Source organism: Phalangium opilio, unplaced genomic scaffold (genome assembly GCF_054372755.1).
Source record: "Phalangium opilio isolate 3A_F unplaced genomic scaffold, DU_Popi_V2 ptg000077l_1, whole genome shotgun sequence".
NCBI classification, from domain to species: Eukaryota; Metazoa; Arthropoda; class Arachnida; order Opiliones; family Phalangiidae; genus Phalangium; species Phalangium opilio.
This window is the reverse complement of record NW_028324185.1, coordinates 11368042-11381077: the sequence shown is the minus strand read 5'-3', so window position 1 is coordinate 11381077 and position 13036 is coordinate 11368042. Positions and strand designations below refer to the sequence as shown.

At 41.3% G+C, this 13036-nt stretch overlaps 2 long non-coding RNA genes across 2 annotated transcripts; both read right to left on the bottom strand.

Annotated features, from left to right (window-relative positions):
- Positions 1-260: 260 nt before the first annotated feature.
- Positions 261-1788, bottom strand: LOC149658479 (uncharacterized). The gene is made up of 2 exons (XR_016369999.1): positions 1611-1788; positions 261-1380 (listed from the first exon to the last, which is right to left on the bottom strand). It is a non-coding gene; the product is annotated as an uncharacterized LOC149658479 (long non-coding RNA).
- Positions 1789-7765: 5977 nt separating this feature from the next.
- Positions 7766-8375, bottom strand: LOC149658478 (uncharacterized). The gene is made up of 2 exons (XR_016370078.1): positions 7863-8375; positions 7766-7789 (listed from the first exon to the last, which is right to left on the bottom strand). It is a non-coding gene; the product is annotated as an uncharacterized LOC149658478 (long non-coding RNA).
- Positions 8376-13036: the final 4661 nt, after the last annotated feature.

The following is a 13036-nucleotide window of genomic DNA, read 5'->3' as shown; positions in this document are numbered from 1 at the left end:
AACTTTTCACACTTTTTAAATCCAACCTTCACGTATGACTCTCTTTGAACATTTTTTTAATCCCTCTCATGTATTCATAGTGAAACTTACATTTTAGATTCAGTTAAAATTAATTATAGTTATTCCTAGCTTTTCCCTGTTAAGGTCTATTTTTTGACAGTTAGGACGCTATCACTAATTATTCTCAAAAGCCTTTCTGGTGTCCAAAATAATTTTCCTTATAAAGTTACGAATGAAACCCTTTAAAAAATACGCAACTATTAGCTTTAAACGTGAAAAATAAAATTTTTATTTACTGGAAAATAATTATAATGAATACAAATAACAACCAGGGAAATTCAATTCCAAATTGCGTCCTATAAATAAATGTAGCAATTATCAAACCAAATGTGTTTTTAAAATAAATCTTTAGCACATGCCAATAAAATAATAATCATACGTGTTTTAACTTTGAAAAAAAAGTTTAACAAAAATATTCTTAAAGCAATTTATTGTTTTAATGACTTTTAAGTAATTACTGAACAGCCATAACTTTAAAAAATTACAATTTATATTTTAACTATTATATAAAATAAATAATACTATTAACCCTAACTTTTGTCATCAATAAACTACTGTAACTCTTATTTCACTTTATTTATCAAAGGTAAAATAGTTACCATTAGTTTCATAAATACTACTAAATAATTTGTTGATCCTATTATTTCCTATATTCAATGATAAATCTAAGCACAGTTCCATTGCCAGACTCCCGTAGTACGCTGGCTAATCATTTATCATCTATCCCAATGGCTAAATCCAATTAAAATTGTACTTAAGGACAGAGCGAAAAATAAATTATGCCAAACTACCACACTATACGGAAGAGAAAATCTTTTTAAGACGCGTTATATTTATATTATATTATAATTATTATGATATTGCCAGCTTTTCCAAAACAGTACAAAATTGTATTTCTTTTCCCCTGAAATATTGCCAAATTATTGCTAGTTGTCTTATTTAATGCCACTTTTAACAAAAAAAAATTACTATTTTAGTTTCTTAAATTAGGTTAAAGTTAATCACAAAAGATGGTAATCTATATGTTGAATCTCGTGTAAAGGTTAAGAGAAATATCCGTTCTGAATAAGATCTTGTTGACACAATGACATTGGAAATGGGGTTCAAAATTAACGTGAAAGCAACTGGTATATTCTGGTCTGGGTTCATCAGAAATAGTCGAACTAAAATCTTTGTCATGACATCACACCCTCGTATATCTACGAATTTCATCAGCTTAAATTAAGACTAAAAATATTGATGTGACGTCCCCTTAGCTAATAACTCTCAGTCTATTGAATGACAAACTATTTCCTTTTCTGCAGCTAGCGGGAATGAGCACTGAAATAAATTAATCACCACCGCATGTACGCAAAATTAATAAAAATTAAGACCGAAGTAACAGATATTAATCAAAACGCGTCTTGGATATAACCAAGACCTAAAAAGTATCGATAAGAACAAGGTTAATCACTTGACTGAATGCACAGATATTGAAACTTTTTTTTAATTAAAACTTACATGCTTAAGAAAGTAATGTTCCTTCACCCTATTCCATTGAATAAACTTACTTTACTGGTAGTAAATTTTTTCCCTCTCAATAATTTGAAAAATTTACTTATCTCGGGTTTTCGAGCACAATTCCATTCCCCGAAAACATTTTATAACTACATTTATTATCACTTTTAAGAGTTTTCGTGTGGAAAAATACCTTATAACTAGTAACTACACGTAACAATGACAAAACGATTTAGGGTAGTCTGGTTTAGCTTCTGCTGCGCCCAATACGAACAAGGAGGATGTATAGTTGTATACCCCCCTTGATAGAAGTACGCCTTGTGCCATTCTCATGCCTTGTCTTTCGCCGGCCAGGGTGAGAAATAAGGCGGTGGCACTGGGTAAATGACCAGTTTAAAAATTGCTTTGACCAGTTTATTTATTAAATGGCTGGGGGTCCAGTGGTCACCATGACCACTTTTTAAATTCCCCTTCTTTAGTAAAAATAAATTCCCAGCAGTGGGTTATAGAAATTAATCCATTTTAGTGCAGCTCATGCAGTATGTAGAAATATTAAGTGGTCATTGACCAGTTTTTTAATTAAAACCCTTGGGCTCTACTGGTCAAATGACCAGTTTAAAAAATTTCCTTATTTCTCACCCTGTTGCCGGCCTCGTCACCAAGGCAATAGCCCACTCAATTACGCGTTGAGCTGCTCGAGAATTCTGTGTGAATTACTTTTTAAGGTATTCGTCAGCAAATAGTAATTGTTTTTGAGAGCATTCCTCGCCTTGAAATAGGACAACTACGAAATAATTCGACCAAATTGAAGTTAAAATATTAGAACAAATCTTATTTTATAAATATCTTCTACCATTTCAATTTCTATAAAACTGTTCTACCAAATGCATAAAGAGTGCTACCAGAAGTCTCTGGGGCTACTAGAAATATTACATTTTCTATAGGAAGATTCGCAGCGACAAGTTTATAAATCCCATTTTCCTTTAAAAACCGTTAATACATGTTCCTTGTTCCTGAAGATATACAGACTAAGTAGCGGAGTCGAGCCACAGCGTCCTAGATCACGCGACTCGGTGAACGCGGGCTATATTGCAAAATAACCAAGTCAGAATTTTCAGGCTACGACCGTGCTTAAGTTAACAATTACAACAAAGAAAATAAAAAAATTACGAATATCATGGACGCCCCTACTGCTTGCGAACCATAGAAACGCCATGGCATAGAACCATCGCTGCTATAGACCCTTTCTACGTAAAAAAAAAGAGATGTCAATCCTCAGTATCAGTACATACAGGGGGTTCACCCCTCGCCGTCTCTGCTCTATTTATGATTTTTCCATCGAGCGAGATGGAAGGCAAAGTTTTACCCCATGTCGAAGTGGTCTATTACATAATTCAGTTTAACCAAGAGTAAATATCATAACGTCGCTATTGAATGTGCTGCCATTGTTGAAATTTGCACTAAAAAAAAGGTTTCACTATGAAGCGTACAGGGCATGAACGGGGATATGTTAGCAACCTATTAACGACACAATGTCATACACGTACTCTCTTAAAAGTGATAATAAATGTAGTTATAAAATGTTTTCGGGGAATAGAATTGTGCTCGAAAACCCGAGATAAGTAAATTTTTAAAATTATTGAGAGGGAAAAAATTTACTACCAGTAAAATAAGTTTATTCAATGGAATAGGGTGATGGAACATTACTTTCTTAAACATGTAAGTTTTAATTAAAAAAAAGTTTCAATATCTGCGCATTCAGTCAAGTGATTAACCTTGTTCTTATCGATACTTTTTAGGTCTTGGTTAAATCCAAGACGCGTTTTGATTAATAGGCCTATAGACATATAAATTTATTGGATGTTTCACCTTTCTGGTTGGCAGTTGAAAACACTTTTATGATGCTGATAGGCGTGTTAGCTATCAACGTCATATCATTCTGTCTCTTTGCTCATTGTTAACTACATACCAGGGTCCAGTGGGAGGGATACACAAATAGGTCAGAAAATCTCTGGGTCAGGGCTGTTTAAAACACTCAGGGCTCCCAGCGCTTAGTGCACAAAAAATAATGGGTATTATAGGTCTGAAACGCCAAAATTATAGGATATTTATAGGTCCAAAAATGATCAATTTATAGGTTCAAACATGTTATGTAAATTTTATAATTTAAAGTAACGAATTATTGGAGTTTTACAGGATGTATATTATACAGGGTGGTTTTGAAAGGACCTTTCAAAAACACTCTGTATATTCTAGAGTAGACCAGAACTTTTAAACATATTTATAAAAATATGATCAATATTTAATCTACTGTGGACGAGTAGTTAATAGTGTTAAATTATTTACCATGAAATTTTTATAGTTAACTACCTTACTGTTTTCAATTATGTTAAATGTCAGGTACTTTTGAATTTGGACTAGTTCAGGGTTACCACGAAATTTTAAGATTCAAATTCCCTGACTTTTATTATGATTTTCCCTGACATGTTTAGGCCTAATTGTCATTATAGAGCTTTCAGATGGGATAGTAGTACGTCACACCCTCCCAAGTCTTACCGCTGTTCTGGTAGCCATATTGGTTGGCCTCAGCTTCATTCCTGCTTTAAACCCACCAATATGGCAGCGTAAATTATGTCACGAGACTAAGCTCCTCCTCCAACTGAAAGCTCTCTATTCTAAATAACTAAACAATTGCGTTTAAAACGCCTTTTTGAATATTTAACTTAAAACATTGGGAACATTGAGGAGAGAGCGCCGCGATAGATTAATCGGAATGTGCAATTATATTCGGTAATAACTTAGTGAAAGGACAATATTTATTTTATTAGATATGATAAATAAGAAAGTACAAAATAGATTATAATAATAATAATAAATAATAATAAAAGGCTTTTTATTGGAGCAATCATTAAGATAAGATCTTATTTACAATGATGTCCAGTCTGTTTTAAATTAAAGTAAATAAAATTCTATTATGGTAGATAAAATTCAAGTATAATTAATGTTGATATATTTTTGAAATTCTAGTTTGTATTTCTGGAGGGTTTTTTGGGTTTTGGGTTGATGGGGTTGATTGTTCCAGAGCTTGATGCCTCGAAATTTAACGATTTTGTCTCTGAAGTTGGAGTCAAAAGCTTCATTTGTAAAATTGGTAGTGTTTCCTCTTGTTCTTTCTATATTGTTGTTTTCAGTGAACCAATCAAGAGTTGTATCGGGGGACAGTCTATATTTTATTTTGTACATGAACGTCAGTAAGTCAAGATGGTAGTTGTATAACGGGGAGGCAATATTGGCCGTTCGTTTCGCGTCCGTGGCCGAAGAGTATTTGCTTGTTTTGCTTATAAATTTTGCGCACTTAGTGGAGAGGGAGTCCAGTCTTGCCATGTTGGTTTTATTAGTATTCTGGTAGAAGACGTTGCCATAACTTATTAGAGGTTGTATACAGGCGTTGAACACAATCCGTGTAGTATTTATGTCGAGGAATTGTTGTAGAGGTCTTAAAGTCCAGAGACTTTTTTCATCACATAGTCTACGTGGTTGGTCCAGGTTAGTCGCTCATCTATCCACAATCCCAAGTATTTGTACACTGTGGTTCTTTTGATTGTACCATTGTATAGATTTATTTCTCTTTCTGGGTTTTTCACTTTTTCTTGAGTAAGATTAAAATTGAGGCGAGTTAATTATTCATGCCGTGTTTTCTTAATGTTATTAAAAAATATACTACCACACCCTTAATATTTTATTTTATCGTCTACAATATGAATATCTTGATGAGGTTTTCCGCTTACTCTTCATAACCAAGGAACAATTTCATAAATCCTGTTGAAAGCTGTAAAGAATTTAAGATATACAATTATAAATAATCAAGCCAAATTCTGCTGAAATTAATAGTAGTTTAGTAGTCAAGTTCCAAAAACTTAAATTTAGGTAGTTCCCATCATAAAAATATTTACCAAATTTATAGTATCCAGTTCCATTCACTATTTGTGAAATTTATCAGAGATATTTGCAGTACTACAAACTAGTTTACATAACTATAAAATAGTAAAAATTATTAAAGCTGCATGCAACAGGTTTGAACTTTTTTTTAAAAAAAATTCCTGGGTTTTTTAAAATTGTTCCGCTTAGTTGAAGCAAAAGAAGATATTTTCTTCTGGTAGTAGGCAACATACAAATAAATAGTAGAACTAAATTGTGTTGTTAGCCACTTGTTCATAACTAATGATCAAGTGTTTCCACTCTCGCCACGGGGAGGCCACACTTTCGAGAGCAAACCCAGATTGATACCAAAAAGTCAAAATGTTATTCTTTTTCCTTCTGATATCAATATTCTTAATGAAAAAAAAGTTCTTTAGCATATAATATCCCTAGAACCAGCCACTTCATTCTGAGAGATTAAGTTCCCAGTTCTAAAGATAGTTACTAAAGCACTTTTTGTTTAATTAAGATGCTGGTAAAATAATTATTTCGTGTATCCATTAAAAGGATACACGAAATAATTATTTTTATTCAGTTTATATTATGACTATGAATTATATTATGATCGTGACTATGAATTATATTATGATCGTGACTATGAATTATATTATGATCGTGACTATGAATTATATTATGATCGTGACTATAAATTATATTATGATTGTCACTATAAATTATATTTTGATCGTGACTATAAATTATATTATGATCGTGACTATAAATTTTATTATGATCGTGACTATAAATTATATTATGATTGTGACTATAAATTATATTAGAGTGTGACTATAAATTATATTAGATTATGACTATAAATTAATATACTATAATGTTTTGTTACTTCAAATAACCTTTCTGCTTACACCTCAAACTACAAAAAAAATTTGGGGAACCTTTTTCAAAATACTTTTCATCAACGTTTTTGCAATTTTGATGATACCAATTTTTACAAACCATGCATAAAATCATGTTCTTTAACGCCTTTTTAAAAAAGGGATGAGTTACCTTTTCAAAATAAGCTGAAGTTTGCCTACACTCAGTACAATACAGCTCAATTACTTCAGTTTTTCTAATTAAAACATCTTTCACTTTTACGGGCCTTTCAAACACTGTTTCAGGGAATTCTAGAATTTTTGCTGTTCCAAACATGATTTTATGTGTTTTCTTAATTCAGTTTTGTTAAATCTAACTGAGCTGGGATTTAAATCTGCTGCCAAAACATACGCATACCCAAGTGATAAAGGACCACAACTATGACAATCGGACTGGTTTTGTACGCTAACAAATTCTACCTTTAAATTTTAAGATACTAAAAATCTGGTAATAGACTTCAGTCGTGAAACAATTTGGTAGTGTGTTATAAACGCGTACAGTTCCCTCAGGACATCCAACTGTCGACACTACTAACCAATGTCCAGCTGTTATACAATGCACTACCTGTATCATATCTATTCGAAATGTTTCAAATCCTAACTTAAAACCTCTACCTATTAGTTGAAAGCCTTTCTTTTTAGGAAATTTCGTAGGTAATAAACTACAAAAGTTCTCTATTATGTTATTGCAATAATAACTATCCCATTTTTCCTAACCTTTCCTGAATTTCCTGTGTAACAGAAGTACAATGTTTTCCTGGCTTCTGGTTATCTAACTTAATTGGTTTTACTGTATCTAATTTAGGTTTAATATTTCTGGCAGGCGAAGGCGGTTGGTCTATCTTCCGTTTAACCCTATGCTGACTAGCTATAGGAGTTTTATAACCTGTCTTTGAAAACGTGGCTCTGCTTTTTTTACTGTTTTTACTTCTACCTCTACGATTTTTAACAATGGGTATTTTTAATTTGTCTCTAAGGCCTGTTAGACTCATCCTTTTACTTGTAACTAATCTAGGTGATTTTAAAATTTTGGACTTAGGGTTGGCTTTAATAAATAGATTACTTGTTTTAAATTTATCTAGACCCGAACTGACATTAATATTTTCGGAATTGTGGCCCTCTAAAATCTTGGGTGAGCTTCTAGCTAATGGCAATAGTGCAGATGACTTTCAACGCCCTCAAATGAAAGTGGTGCTATTTTAGTTACGTTTGCGATAAAAGAATCTATATTACAATTATGTAATGGTTTACTGGTATCATCTTCATCAATATTTATAACTTGCGATACGGGTACAGAACTATCAAAACTTACCCTCTCCAAACCTTGATTTGTAACATGGAGCTATTCGTAAAACATTCCCCATCTTCATGACTAATTATCGCTAAAACAGGATTGTTCAAAATAGATTCTTTAGAAGAACAAGAATAATCAACTAACATCTTAAAATCTCTTACCTCTTCCTCTAACCAATCTTTATCTTGACAGGGATTTGGGGCTTCACAATTTTCAGAATATTTTAAATTTGACTCTTTAATTTCGTAAAAATCTCTTTTCACAACATCATCCCCACCCTCTACTAAATTTGGTACCTTTTTACTCCTTCCCAATACATTTAACTTTGATTTCCCCTCTAATCCTGTCTCTCCCCCAACATCGCCATCTTGCCCATTAAGATCTTTTCTAGAAACTTCCATCCTCACACCCTCTAATTTGGAATCTCCCACATTATCACCCTTACCAATACCCACACCCTCTAATTTGGAATCTCCCACATCATCACCCTTACTAATACCCACACCCTCTAATTCGGACACACCCACATCATCCTGACTACTAACACTTAAATTAGTTTCTCGTACTGTTAGAAATTTTACCTTTAGATAATAATATTTTTTGATTCAACTGTTTGGCTTTAAGAACATCTGATAAAAACTCGTACATTTCCCGGTATTCTAACATACCCCCACTAGAAGCTAAATCGACAACTTGCTTTGCTAAAATGAAGAGTTTGTTAAATTTTTGATTCTTGGTTAAAACCCTACTCCCCTCCTTGAATTTAGAAACAGTCACTGGTAAAAGTTCTAACCCAGGAGCATTTTCAAATATAATGGCTTTCTTCCATCTTGCCAGAATTAAGTCTTCACTAAACATATCTGCTAAACTCTCTCTTCTTGCAAAAAATATATGCGAACAAGGAAGACCAAAATTAATGTTAAATGAGCAAGAAAACTCCACCAAATTAATGATGGAATAGGTTTTAGTTACCCCTTTACCTTTAAAGACCCTAACTTCTAACTTTAATTGATCAAACTCATAGTTTTTCTGTAACGCTTCCAATTTGCAAAGTTGCGAATAAACAACTCTTGTCGCTCCCACCGAACAAACCTCAGCAATTTGGACATGTAAGCTATCAACGCGCCTTGTATCAATAGTGGTTTTAATTTCTTTATATAATTTAAAAGCCATATCATTTTCTATATTCTTTTCAAATTTAATTAACTCCCCAATAGCTTCAGATAGTTTCATTCGCGAATTAAGGTAATGTTTAATTTTACTGTTATGGCTTTCTACTTAATTGTTAGTATTGTTTCCCAAAGATTTTAACCCCTTTCTCTTTACAACTTTCCCAATTTACTTGAAAATACGTGAAAAATTCATCACTAGCAAATAATCTAAAATTCTCTTTCTGTAATTCGTAATTGTCTTGATCAAAAGAATAAACCATACCCGTTAAATACACCATTAATTCCCTCTTAATATCCTTATTTTGACCGTATTGATTCACTTAGCGTTTAAAATTATTCAGAACATGAAAAGTACCCAACAAAACCTGCGAAGAAGGAATATGTTTTCGAACTAGATTCATTTCAATGAAATCTTTGTCAACCATGACAACTTTAGTTTCTCTAATACAACTATTAACTTTGACAAATTTGGAAATGCACTTATCTAGAGTTTCACTATCTTCTCGTCTAACAAAGAAATAGGAAACGGGTCTACCGTTGAGGTTTGCATCCTCGCATAGAATTACATAGAGAGGGAACCCTTCTATGTTTAGCTTATACGTTCCATCCATAAACAGAACATCGTGAAACTTTTCACATGATGTTCGCATGGTAGGCGTTTGAAAGTACACATATTCCAACTCATCGTTTTCGTCAGTACAAATATCAATTACAGAATCTTTCGGCAAGAGTGTTTTCAACTGGTCAATTAAAATCTGTCCCTGTGTTCTGCCTCCCTCATTACTTAACTTGACTTTCGCTCTTAAATTCTGAATATCTTTTGACGTGACCACCTTACCATACTTATCAGAAACATATTCTTTAATTTTTAAGGTTGGTACGTTCAAACCACACAACAATTTAGCATCATTTTCCCCAACTTCACCTAATTTTCTATTCTGTGGATATTTATCAAATATTGAAGGATTTAGAGGGTGGTTGTGAACAAGATTTGCAGAATTAATGTGATAAGAAGACCCTCTACGTGCAACTTTAAATCTAAATAAGCAGTTTCGTGCATTGTGTTGCTGATTTGGCCTTAAGCCTTTACTCTTGGTTTTAACTTCCCCATAATGCTTACAGACATATGTAATAGATTTATACTCACCTCCTGCTAATTGGCTTCTGAGCTTAGTCAAAGGGTGGCTATTACTTTCACTCCACTTGGCCAATGTTTCTTCAAAATCCTTAAAATTAGGAAATTTCTTTCCTACTGAGATAGCGTCTGGCAGGCTTGCTTCCTTCACTGGCGAGTTGCTAACTTTTGAAGAATCTTCCTTCGGGTGGCAGTTGGATTCATCCTCTCCTCCACCTAGAAAAGTTGCATCTTCAAAAGAAACAAAGGAGTTTTTCCTCGAGGTCTTCTTTGCAGAGTTCTTCGTCTTTGCAGAGTTCTTCTTGGCACCCTGCTAAGAAACAAAAGAGCACTTCCCAGAACTTCCATCAATAATATCCATTGAAAGGCAATCAAAGCGATTACTTATAGAAACAGAATAGACCGGAAGTGAAGAAACCGAGGAAGGGCGAGGAGAAACCGGGGTAGGGCGAGGAGAAACCGGGGTAGGGCGAGGAGAAACCGGGGTAGGGAGAGGAGAAACCGGGGTAGGGCGAGGAGAAACCGGGGTAGGGCGAGGAGAAACCGGGGTAGGGAGAGGAGAAACCGGGGTAGGGCGTGGAGAAACCGGGGTAGGACGAGGAGAAACCGGGGTAGGGAGAGGAGAAACCGAGGAAGGGCGTGGAGAAACCGAGGTAGGGCGTGGAGAAACCGAGGTAGGGCGAGGAGAAACCGAGGAAGGGCGAGGAGAAACCGAGGAAGGGCGTGGAGAAACCGAGGTAGGGCGTGGAGAAACCGAGGTAGGGCGAGGAGAAACCGAGGAAGGGCGAGGAGAAACCGAGGAAGGGCGAGGAGAAACCGAGGAAGGGCGAGGAGAAACCGAGGAAGGGCGAGGAGAAACCGAGGAAGGGCGAGGAGAAACCGAGGAAGGGCGAGGAGAAACCGGGGCCGGGCGAGGAGAAACCGGGGCCGGGCGAGGAGAAACCGGGGCCGGGCGAGGAGAAACCGGGGCCGGGCGAGGAGAAACCGGGGCCGGGCGAGGAGAAACCGGGGCCGGGCGAGGAGAAACCGGGGCCGGGCGAGGAGAAACCGGGGCCGGGCGAGGAGAAACCGGGGCCGGGCGAGGAGAAACCGGGGCCGGGCGAGGAGAAACCGGGGCCGGGCGAGGAGAAACCGGGGCCGGGCGAGGAGAAACCGGGGCCGGGCGAGGAGAAACCGGGGCCGGGCGAGGAGAAACCGGGGCCGGGCGAGGAGAAACCGGGGCCGGGCGAGGAGAAACCGGGGCCGGGCGAGGAGAAACCGGGGCCGGGCGAGGAGAAACCGGGGCCGGGCGAGGAGAAACCGGGGCCGGGCGAGGAGAAACCGGGGCCGGGCGAGGAGAAACCGGGGCCGGGCGAGGAGAAACCGGGGCCGGGCGAGGAGAAACCGGGGCCGGGCGAGGAGAAACCGGGGCCGGGCGAGGAGAAACCGGGGCCGGGCGAGGAGAAACCGGGGCCGGGCGAGGAGAAACCGGGGCCGGGCGAGGAGAAACCGGGGCCGGGCGAGGAGAAACCGGGGCCGGGCGAGGAGAAACCGGGGCCGGGCGAGGAGAAACCGGGGCCGGGCGAGGAGAAACCGGGGCCGGGCGAGGAGAAACCGGGGCCGGGCGAGGAGAAACCGGGGCCGGGCGAGGAGAAACCGGGGCCGGGCGAGGAGAAACCGGGGCCGGGCGAGGAGAAACCGGGGCCGGGCGAGGAGAAACCGGGGCCGGGCGAGGAGAAACCGGGGCCGGGCGAGGAGAAACCGGGGCCGGGCGAGGAGAAACCGGGGCCGGGCGAGGAGAAACCGGGGCCGGGCGAGGAGAAACCGGGGCCGGGCGAGGAGAAACCGGGGCCGGGCGAGGAGAAACCGGGGCCGGGCGAGGAGAAACCGGGGCCGGGCGAGGAGAAACCGGGGCCGGGCGAGGAGAAACCGGGGCCGGGCGAGGAGAAACCGGGGCCGGGCGAGGAGAAACCGGGGCCGGGCGAGGAGAAACCGGGGCCGGGCGAGGAGAAACCGGGGCCGGGCGAGGAGAAACCGGGGCCGGGCGAGGAGAAACCGGGGCCGGGCGAGGAGAAACCGGGGCCGGGCGAGGAGAAACCGGGGCCGGGCGAGGAGAAACCGGGGCCGGGCGAGGAGAAACCGGGGCCGGGCGAGGAGAAACCGGGGCCGGGCGAGGAGAAACCGGGGCCGGGCGAGGAGAAACCGGGGCCGGGCGAGGAGAAACCGGGGCCGGGCGAGGAGAAACCGGGGCCGGGCGAGGAGAAACCGGGGCCGGGCGAGGAGAAACCGGGGCCGGGCGAGGAGAAACCGGGGCCGGGCGAGGAGAAACCGGGGCCGGGCGAGGAGAAACCGGGGCCGGGCGAGGAGAAACCGGGGCCGGGCGAGGAGAAACCGGGGCCGGGCGAGGAGAAACCGGGGCCGGGCGAGGAGAAACCGGGGCCGGGCGAGGAGAAACCGGGGCCGGGCGAGGAGAAACCGGGGCCGGGCGAGGAGAAACCGGGGCCGGGCGAGGAGAAACCGGGGCCGGGCGAGGAGAAACCGGGGCCGGGCGAGGAGAAACCGGGGCCGGGCGAGGAGAAACCGGGGCCGGGCGAGGAGAAACCGGGGCCGGGCGAGGAGAAACCGGGGCCGGGCGAGGAGAAACCGGGGCCGGGCGAGGAGAAACCGGGGCCGGGCGAGGAGAAACCGGGGCCGGGCGAGGAGAAACCGGGGCCGGGCGAGGAGAAACCGGGGCCGGGCGAGGAGAAACCGGGGCCGGGCGAGGAGAAACCGGGGCCGGGCGAGGAGAAACCGGGGCCGGGCGAGGAGAAACCGGGGCCGGGCGAGGAGAAACCGGGGCCGGGCGAGGAGAAACCGGGGCCGGGCGAGGAGAAACCGGGGCCGGGCGAGGAGAAACCGGGGCCGGGCGAGGAGAAACCGGGGCCGGGCGAGGAGAAACCGGGGCCGGGCGAGGAGAAACCGGGGCCGGGCGAGGAGAAACCGGGGCCGGGCGAGGAGAAACCGGGGCCGGGCGAGGAGAAACCGGGGCCGGGCGAGGAGAAACCGGGGC